The sequence below is a fragment of the Thunnus maccoyii genome, chromosome 4, assembly GCF_910596095.1.
Source record: "Thunnus maccoyii chromosome 4, fThuMac1.1, whole genome shotgun sequence".
NCBI classification, from domain to species: Eukaryota; Metazoa; Chordata; class Actinopteri; order Scombriformes; family Scombridae; genus Thunnus; species Thunnus maccoyii.
Genome location: NC_056536.1, coordinates 22,507,966 through 22,519,270, shown reverse-complemented (window position 1 = coordinate 22,519,270; position 11,305 = coordinate 22,507,966).

The window sequence follows — 11,305 nt, the reverse complement described above, 5'->3', positions numbered from 1 at the left end:
AGCAGAACACAATTAGTCTTAGGTTAAGGCCAGCAATTTTCAGCAGCATCAAGAGTGATGGATTTAACTTATTTTATTTTATTACCAATATTTTAACAGCAAAAAAAAAATCTATGTTTGTTTTTATGGGCTTTGGTGGGGTGAAAAATATTTGTTTTGTTTTTCTTCCAGAGAAGATATACAAATATTTGACCTATTTCTGAACTTCTGTCTTGTTTTCCCCTCCTTGCTCTCTCCAACTCTCCGACAGCCAATACTTGCTGACATCCAAGTGTTATGCTGAATTCTGTGACCCATGAACTGTGTGACCTGATTAGGAATTTCAATGCTTTTATCATGCTCACATAGTGTGTTTTGTCACTGAAATTGTCCCCCGTTATATTCATATAGAGTTAACATTTTGATATCTGTTAAACAAAAATTGTGACCTGATAATGTTCAGGTTGGATCACATATTTGTGATGTGAAAGCAGAAACTGAATGGTGGCAAGTGGGCACTGGGTCACAGATCTTGGTGCAACTCCCATGTCCTACAGTATGATGACCTTAATGACAGCAGTCATGATGATGCCCAAGTTGGTGCTGACGTCCTAAATAGCTTGGATGTTATAATTTTGTCAGCTACTGTACATCTCTCTGTCTTTTTTTTGTTTTTACTGGCTTAATGAGGAAAAGAGGGAACAGTTCCAAAGTTTAGGGGGTGCTATTTTCATTTTTAGTCTCAGAATGAGGATCATATGAAGCCTGATGACTCTTTAACTGTGATTAAAGGGTGTATAAATAAACTGACACTGTACGTTAGGTGTGTGTATGAATTAGTGCTGTACAAACTGACTCATTAATTGATATAGATAGCATTCATTACCGTGATACTATTTTTTTCGTGCAGTTTCTGGGCTGCTCGGCTCCATTTTGTGGCCAGATCTGAGCAAAGGGACATTGTTTGGTGTTTAGCATTTCTTGGCACTCTCTGCTGCGAGCCTATTTTTAAAGTTAAAAAGTGCTCGCAGTGTGGCCGCAAGAGAGGACACTGAAGAAGCAAACTGGTGATCCATGATGCTTTTATGAAAGGATGACAGAACGCTACAGCTTATAAACTCACACAGGCTGCAATGATTAATCCTCATAGCCCACTTAGAGCAAGAGAAACTAATTCTGCTGTGAAGATGAAAAGACTGATAATTATGTTTATACTTTCTCTGTTTTTAACCCCAATGCCAAAGGATTTTTTAAATCATAATGCCCTATTGGGTTTATGTTGTTGTGGGTCAACGAACCTGCATATTTTTGATGTGGATTTTGTGTTATCATTTGTGACATTTTTCCTCTGATGCATTTGGTTTGCCCCAGACTTCTGTCTGAGGTACACTCACCCGAGAATTCAAAGCAAATACATTAATGAATAACTAATCTTTGCAGATGCATGAATCTACATATCAATGTAATCAGAGGATGTTGTGTGCATGGCTATTTCCAGCAGAGGGGCTGAGAGGATGTCAAGCATGCAAAGCCTCTCTGCATATATGCTAATTGGGCTCCATTTTTCAATCTGAATATGAACCTTGCTGAAATGAACTTGTTTACCCGCTCACTTTTAAGGGACCAAAGTGTATTTTTGCACATGCACGCAAACTGCACCGCTGCTTACATGTCAAGCATACATTTATGCAGTGTGGGTGTGCGTGTGAGATTTGAGATTAATGGGCGCACACTGAGACATGAGATTGTGGATTCCCCCTGATTTTACTGTTTGATACTGTGCTCTCGTGACACAGCAAATATTGTGGTTATTTCAGGCAGCGAAGCTCGGAGGTGATCGTAGCATATGATTACTGTACAGATACAAATATCAGATTCTGAAGCCTATAGCAAAGAGTTTACCCTGTCACAAATCATAAGGGCTTTTCACACTTGCTGTAAGAATATCTATGGGTTTGAATTAATAAATCCCTCTCTTAGGGAAATTATACAGACCCTTCAAGAAAAAAGGGCTTCAATTTACATTACATTGCCCTTCCCCCAGCCTGCCTCTTTGGCAGCTCATAAACCTACAATACCATATGATACCTGCACCTGTCTGTTTCGTCTGGTGTCTAATGTAAATGTGTCTACTGTTTGCATTTCTCTTCTGTATTTCTTTACAGCTATGTATTTGTAAAGTAACATAGATGTAGTATTTCTGTGAGCATTTTCAATCAAGGCATATTATGAAGAGGCAACTGTAATTAAAGAGAATTTCTGTAAATGAGCGCAAATTTAAAGTCACAATAAAGAGGAGAGTTTTAGCTAATCGGGAGACTGTCCCCTGCTACCTTCAGTTTGCTCTAGTGCTTCTTGTCTTTTGTCACAGCTTATAACATCTCCCCAATGTGCCAGAGGCTTATGGGGGAGTCATTGTAGATTACAGCCTGGGTCAAACACCGAATGCAAATCAGGCCGAGGAACAGGCGAAGTGAAAAAAAAGAATCACGGTGCAGGAAAGAGACAGCAATCATTTTCTTATTCTTTAAATCTGTCAAAATCAAAATCAAAACCTGAATCACTGTATTCAAATATTGAACAACTATTTCCAGAGACATCTAATTTACAGGATTGAATAGCTCATGCCAAACGTCTGCCAAGGGGAGAAATTCCACATGGTGAGCAAGACATGTTACTCTGCCTGGATGTCACGCACAGTGGGTGCTCTGGATGATCTTGTGCCCTGATGTGAAGCCAGTGGGAAGGAGGGCTAGCTCTCCAGTGAAGCTCCTCTAATAGCTTCCTCCTGGATTCCCTGCCCAAAGGGTTTCAGGGCCTGTGTTCTACCCTGGACCTCTTTATGCTGGAGTTTAGGCTGTGGGACTTTGATAATAGCTGACAAATGAAAAACTCTGCCGACATCAAATGGAGTTATTTGTTTCCCTGCTCTTACACAGAAATGACAACAGGAACAGGAACAGAAACCTACTCTGTGTTCAACTGAATTTAATTATTCTGCAGTTTTCTCTTGGAACTGAATCCAAACTAACTAGCAATGCTGCTGCTACCATCAAGTACCTGTCTAAGTATGTGCATACATATACATGTGTATGCATGTTTGAGTTTATATGAGCATGGATTTACTGTACGTATATGAATGTGTACAAATACTCCAATTTAGTGTAAAGACAGGACCAGGCAGCTGCTCCAGGCACAGCTTTAGTAAAGACCTGAATATTAAATAAGTTCTGTCAGATCACGCCAGCACACACTTAACGCTTCCCTCCTCAAGATGTTGGCTGAGTCTCCTCAGTTTATTACAGATGGGAACTGAGAGCGAGGCGGAAGGTGAGGAGCAGGTGATTAAGGAAGTTCATGACCTTAAACTATTGCCATTTTATTTTGAATTTAAAAATTGGTAATCGATTTCGTCAGTGATTTTTCAAAATTCTGACACATGAAAAATGATTTGTATATAGTATGTTAGCATCATAGTTTCATGTGTTTGTGCATGCAAACGAACGTTGGTTTGATTATTTTTGGCACATTTTTATATGCAAATGTGACCAAGTGACCTCCACACGTGTTTTGCATGTATTACCCCTACTGTTGCATGACATTTTCACTCATAGTTATGCCCTTGACTGCACATTATGACTGCGCAGAATAAGACACAGATATTTAAACCGACCCACATGCATAAATAGTCCCCTCCCTCAAATACGAATCGAAAACTGAGACAAACACACGAGACACGTACAGTGCTGTGCTCTGGGAGACATTTTGAAGGCCCATTAAGATGCAGTTTACTCTTTCTGACACATTGAAAACACTCGGGCAACTTTTATAGAAGCGCTGTCATATGCAAACAAGCTCATTCATTCCCTGTCTGCCTCACTCTCTTCCTTAAACAACATACACACGCACACACACACACACAGGCACACACGATGATTAAGAGGTCTGAGGGCCTTGAGGGCGCGCTTGGACTTGGGGCTGCAGTGAATCATAGCTATGATGTGGTGCATGCTTTCTATTCTGATTTGTCAGAGAGGTTTGGGAACTGTGTTCACTGATGAGTGAGCTGGACCAGGCATGGCCACAGCAGTCTTTCCAGTCTGTCCTTCCTCCCCCTCAGGCACCTCAGCTCCGCTCTGTGCCTCCCCTGAGCTAAACAGTGACAGGTAAGACACACCGAGAGAGAGACGGCAGGGGCCAACGAGGTCATGACAGAGCCAAACAGTGGAGCACCACAGATTGCATTCACCTCACTAAGACATGAGACATGACAAAACTTCTGTTCTGAGACATAACAGTTGTAGACGGAAAAATAATGATAAATAAATATCATGTGTTCCTATATTTCCAGATTTACCTTACATCGTGCTTATTTTATGCATGGACTATTTGAAATATATCACATCATCTCCTATTTTTAAAGCACTCACAGAAGTTACTTCTGCATCAAATATTTTAAAAAGCAATGGAATACTTATGAGAAATAAATGACCATGTATTAATGTCCTAATGTAAATTATTTTCTACATCTAGTTAAACTCCCCCCTACACAATCACATAATGACAAGAGCCTCAATAATGAGCAAATTCCCAGTTCATAATAAATGTTCAATGTTAGTCAATATGAGAAATGCAGGTTCAAACTGAGAAGTCAAAACCACATTCCCTCCATCCTCAATCCAAAGTTCAACTCACATTTTGGCCAAGAGTTGACACGACTTTCATTATATGTGGAAGAAAACAACATTGAGATGTATTCCATATAACTTTTATACTTTCATACTTCATACCAAGTGATGGTATGCCGCTCCTCTGCATTGTTTTCCCCAATTATGATAAAAATTGCTCAACAGACGTACAAGCTTCCAGTGTACATGTGTGCATATTTACTACAGTTTAACATTTTTTAACTTATCAACAAACATTAATCAGTTAAGTCCCGGGTGAAGATGATCCAACAAACACAGTGTGGTCAGTTTCAGCCAATTCAATATGGCTCCCATTTTGCCAAAAACCTCTGTTGTGCAAAGTTAAACTTCATCAAATGTGAAAGGATGCACCTTTACTTCATAGACACACAATTCCTCTATGTACCCATATGCAGAGGTCTGAAAATCCCTCTACTGCCACTTTCAGGTCAAGGTTAGAGATGTTTTTTGGATAAAAACCAAAAAACTTCCACAGTGCAAGATGAGTCAACATATACAGTGTAATCATGTCAAACACACCCTTTTTTCTTCTACAAACCTGATCACTTAACAGTAAGGAAGTGTCTTTGAGAGGCCTAAATAATAGTTATTCCAGAGGATCATTTAACTCTTTGGCTGCAACTTGATAACGTTGATTTAGATCATGCTGGCTCAATCAAATTTTGGCCTACAAACTTTGGTTATATAAGAGATATTTCCGATGTGACAGTGTTCCAGTTCCGACAATTGGTTAAAAAACAAACAAAATGTGGTCATGATTCACATTTGTGTCAGTCCCATTTATCCAATTTATCCAACCAAGCACCAAAGCACACATATCAGAGTTGGAGTACAACAATTTTAGGTGCAGCAACTTACAATGTATTGGTAAAAACTTTAGCTGAAAACTTTTCTTTTTTTTTCTATGATGACATCATCCTGTATGTTTAAACATTAGTTGTTGCACCTTATTAAAGCTTTATATTGTGTGCTGCAGACTCCCTCTGGCTTATGTCTGTCAAATCACTGGTTCTCATCTGTAAGTCAGCAGATGCTTGTAGATTTCTGTACTCCTTCACACATATCATTTGTTGTGTGATATTCAGATAGGACTTAATGTCACAGACTCACATGACAGTAAGTGAAAAAAAACATGCACTCTGAATTGAGAGAGCAAACATTATTTACAATAATTCACTTACTCCTGAGTCAAAATGACAGACAATTGAATAAGCTTTTTATAGTAGTGAGTGTCTTTTTAATATTCTTGCAGTTCTGTCAGCTGCTGTTTACTTACTATATTGCACAGAATTTTCTGCCTTATAGTTGGAAATGAAGACACAAAGAGAGAAATTGTATCTCCAGTTATTACAAGTTCTCATTGCACATTGCATTGCAATGTGCTACCTGTGTGGTACACTTTGCTTGGAGCCAAGAATTGCAACTTGTGTTTAATTTAAATTGAATTAGATTTGTTTTTTAATACTTGAATCACATTGAAGTGAAAAAGTATTGAAATTATTACCTATTAGGAGTAATAGTTTACATTTAATGCCAGAAACATCTAACCATGTAACAGTAAAAATACATTTAAATCCATAAATAAAAGGTGAGGTTTAGAAAAATCCTTGCCAGTGTCCTATGATATATTAAAATACTTTGAGATAACCTTCGAGTTAATTAATGGCTGCCATTTTTATTTTATTTAAGATCACATTCTTATAAATACTGGCTGAATTCAAGTTGATATTCTATAAATACAATTCCAGATGTGAGTTTTGAACCATCAAGTGGGTCTGAGAATATGAGTGGAGGCAAAGCGCTGTGCGGGAGTGAAGTTCCTGCAGTCTGTCAAACACATCCTCTGGCAGGGCCTAATGTGGCGTGTGACACGTCACACCCTATCACTCTGCCTTACAGATGACCAGCCGCTTACGTATGCCGCGTGCACCACTGGATCCCAAACCAGACACTGTCAGGTGTGATAACAGTTTGAGCGCCAAACCCACTCTGAAACCTTGCCCTCTCCCATTCCCCCACAATTCATTTGATGCTGCAGCCGCACAGGCTCACAGTTCTGCTATGCACTACTGCAAGCATGTGCTGTGTCCTAAAGATGCTTTTATTCCTGTTTCACCTGCACATTCCCCCCAGGCTGAGGGCCAGAGATAACCCCACCGATCTGCTCCCTCAGACCAGCGAACCACTCTCCATCACTGGGGGGGTTTAACAGAGATTAGGAGTGCTGCTGATTCCAGCTCTCTGGAGGGAATCAAATACTTCTACATCTGCTGATGTTCACTATGGGAATACTTTGATAGTTAGAGACAAAAGTGAATGCTACATGCAACCAAATATAACTTGTTATTGTACACCACTGTATAACAGTTGAACAAGTTTTTCCCTCCTTCAGAGGATTTATTCTCCCAAAATTGCACACTAAAGGCTCATATCTTTTTTTTCTCTATTCTTTATTTTGTCATTTGTGCCCTTTGGTCCCAAAATGTGCTGCCAAATGTTCCCCCAGCACACACTCATTATTTCAATCCTCACAAGGCTGTGGACAGGCCTAGCCTCTCTGACAGCGTTTGATGCTCTCGTGCTCTTCCTCTCTCTTTGTCACTATTTCTTCCACTTGATGGAGACCTTTGTTTTTGCGTGAATAAAAAGATTTTGGTCTTTTATTTTTTGTCGTTTTCTCTCTAATTTTATCGAGGCTACCTGGCTTCGTGCGAGCATGCGTGGTCGAATGTTTAGGTTATTTTGTTCTGGTGACAATTAGTATGTTCGTTCACACACGGAAGAGAATTCAAGATGTTGAGTGGAAACCCTTCCAGAAAAATGTTTTCATCATAATTGCATCAGTTTTTCAAGGATATTTTTTTCCAAACATAAGAGAGGCAGGGCCTCAAAGATAAAATGTCAAAATTACAACAAATTAAATATTTTTTGTAGCTTTTCTGTGAGGGGATTTGATTTTCTTACATTAAAATCAATCTCTGCCCAACACCTGCTTGATTTTTTCCTGACTGGGTTAAAGTTGGCTTCCCTGCATATGTGTGTAATGACAAGTAAATGAATGAGAGCATGTCAAAAAGTGAGGTGTAAGATCTCTACGCCTGAAGCATCTTTATCAAGTCTTGCCTATCTGGTCTAACCTTTTTTTTTTAACAGTGAATCTCTGATCATTTCCCATTTGCTCTGTTTGGTTTTCAACATGAAGGGGAATGCCGAAGCAGATAATAATGCAGTCTACTGTATAGTCTCTGGGTACTGAAGTCTGATAAAACAATGTGATAGTGGAAGAGAAGAAAATCGGCAAGGAGCAATTTTTCTGTGCTAGATTGTTCTCTTTGATCTGGAGTGCAGTGAAAGGAGGGCATTATGTAACGTCTTCAGCACACATGGCCGACTGTGTGACTGCCAAACACACGGGGGGAGTGGTAGTGGTGGTGGGGTGCTGTGGCAAAGTGGGAGGTGGGGGGTGGGGGGGGCAGACAGACAAGAGGAAAGAGATAGGGCCATGGAAGACAGTAGTAGATGGACGTGAGAGAAAAAAAAAAAAAAATTTGCTGCTCATATTGGTGTTGGGTCACTTTCCTTATTAAGGCTGCTCAGTCAAGCAGCAGTAATGTGGGCCCTAACAAGCCTCATAATGAGACATGAGAATGCCCCTTAGTTATGATTCAAACATTTATCTGCTGTTCAGTGCCCAAAACCCACTGTCTCAATACGAATCCTTTTCCGCCTGTTGTTACAGAGAGTAAATTTGAATTATACGAGGTCCTTATCTTGTACGAAAGATACGTCTCTAACTAACAAGAAATATTAGCCCATCATTTATACGTCCTAATTGGAAGCAAGCCATTATCTTGAAGGAACAACAAAAACGGTAGTATAGTCATGCTATTGTGCAGCAGATGGCCCTTTAAATCAATCATTTACAAATCAATCAATAATATATAACAGTATGAAATTTAAGCCAACTGTATCAGTGGTAAATCACTGGCTGTGTCAAGCACCATACGGCCATACAGCAGGCCAAAAAACAAAAACAGGTCAATGATGTAGCTGAGACAGCATGCGATATAGTGTGATGTAAAGGAGAAAGGTATTAATAGAATCCTGCCAAATCAATGTAACATGCAAGCCACACATGTGGGCCTTATCCAGAAGGAGTTGTCTTAACTGATGGAAGGAGGAAGTGAGGAAAAGGCAAAGAGCGATTGGTAGAGTGTGTTGGTGGTGGTGTGCAGCTGGAAACTGATGTTGAGATGGCCTGACAGGGTCTGTTTCTGTTCATTGGAAGACTGTTATCCAGAGTGACCGTGTTGTCTTCCCTTCCCTCCACAAAGGTTATGCCATTGCCAGCAGTCCACATGACACAATGAATGAGCCACAATTGCTTGAGCCAGAGACGCTCATCAGGTCAGTCTTAAAGTACCCACAGCCCTGCGCTCAATCACTGCATTGGGAGAGTCATTTGTGGGTAAATCAGCGTTGGATCTCTATATTTCCCCGCTTGTTTGCGACCTATAGTGAGGCTGTGGCTGCATTTTAAAAAATGACGTGCTTGGTAATCGGGTGTGTTGGGCTGTCAGCTCAGGGTGCATGATCTTGCCAGCATGACTCAAGTCTGCCCGTGAGCTGCTTCCTGTGCCTGTGCATCTACTCCAGTTGCCTGTATGATCTATTTTAGATTATTTTGCCCAAGGATGTGTGTGCATCCTCACAGCAGAGAGCCACAGAAAGAGGAAGAAGAAGAAGAAGAAGAGGAGGGGGAATAGATAATGTTCAAATAATCTACAGGCAATCATGCAAATTCCCCAGACGTTGTGCACTCGGGGATGCTGTGGATAGAGGTGCAGCCTTGCATTCTATTCAGGCACAACAAATTTGGAATTATGCAAAGGAAAGAATGAGATCTCTATCAGCCAATTGTGTAGGCTAACATGTAGCCATCATGTGTGACACTGCAAGGGCTACTTTTTTTCCAATTTAGCCTGTAGTAAAATCATGCATTTATCCAATTGGATTAATTATAACTCCATACCGTGTCCAGAGTGCACTGTGTTAAACCCTTTTCATTGGTTCATCCCTTTTACGTAACCGTCAGAGGAGAATGGAGAAGACAGTGTTCAACATATGTGTGTCTTGACCGTGTCTGAAAGCAGCAGTCCATCCTGTTACAGCAATAACAGGAGGAAGCGACTGAAAGACCAGTCCTCCATCGCAAGCACAGATGTCATGCTCCTTGTGGCCTTCACACACTGAAGGGGCCAAGCCGAGTTCGGCATGACCCTGATGTGTCATCTTGATTTAGACACTATTTTCGTATCGGCCACCAATGCGGCCTGAGATCTACGTGCGTGTATGTGCCTGTCCGTGTGTGTATCTGCGATTGGTTTCGCGCAAGCAGGAAAATGTGGATCCCTTCTCCATAATCCCACAAGAGCAGGCTTCCTTGGAAGGCACGGTGCAGCAGAAGCAGGGGCATTGTGGTTGGTGAATGGCTGGGTCTAATCTCGTGGAGGCAGTGGTCTGTTGGAGGGGCTTTTGAGCAGATTTGAGCCTGAGGGGTGAGAGTAACAACAACCAAAAAGAATGAAAGAAAAAGATCTTTCTCTTCTAGTTTAAAGATTTGCCTTATGAATGGTGCTCTGCAAATTCAAATTAGCCAAACTGAAGTGGAGGTATACTCATTTACATTTTCATTCAGTCTATTTATAGCTTAAAATTTAACTATGGATATGCTAATCCTATGCCATGTTTCCAATACATGCATATACAATGAAAATTTTTTTAAAAAGATGATCATTCAAACCAGGAGCCGGGGATCTAGAGCTGTGTGGGGTAATATCTACAATGTATTCTGCTCTCAGCATGAAAGCAACGTCTTGTCACCAATAGAAGATTTTTACATGCAAAGTACACATTACTAAGAGACACAATGAAGAAAAGCTGCATCCATATCAATCTTCCCTGAATGATGAAGCTCATGTCTTTGTTTGATCTCCAGGGAGAATTTGGGGGTGCCTGTAGAGTGGTTTAACACCGCCATCTGCTGGTCAGGAAAGAGAAGTCACCTAATCTACAATCCAGCTACAGCCTTGTCTCACAAAAATTATCTGTCATATTACCCCATTTCCATTATAACATTATAATGTGGAAGTTAAAATGCTTTCCCTATGAGGTCAATGCTTAAGTCTGAATCAAGCAACAGTGAGTCATCAATCACAATCTCTCCTTTTCTCACTTTAAAAGTAATGGATTTTCCCAGCAGCAATTATCCAGTCTTTAGTTACCATGACGCCAAATCAACCAAACAGCATCTATGGCCCACTGAGTCCAAAGAGGCTTCAACTGTACTGTCTGGGGGAAGACGCCAGCTGCTTGTTGAGAACACGATGACTTGGCCATACAAACTGTCACACACACAGTTGCTAAGTAGAAATGGAAAGGTATTAAATATACCTTGTCAACAAACTTTGAGTTTTTCACTGGAAAAACTGAATAGGTGTTTGAATCACAAGAACCACAGAATAACAAAAACTTAAGGAGAGAGACACTAGGAAAAGAGAGTGTGACTCACCATTATGTATAAAAAGCAATGGTTCCTACAGTATGAAATCTGTTTT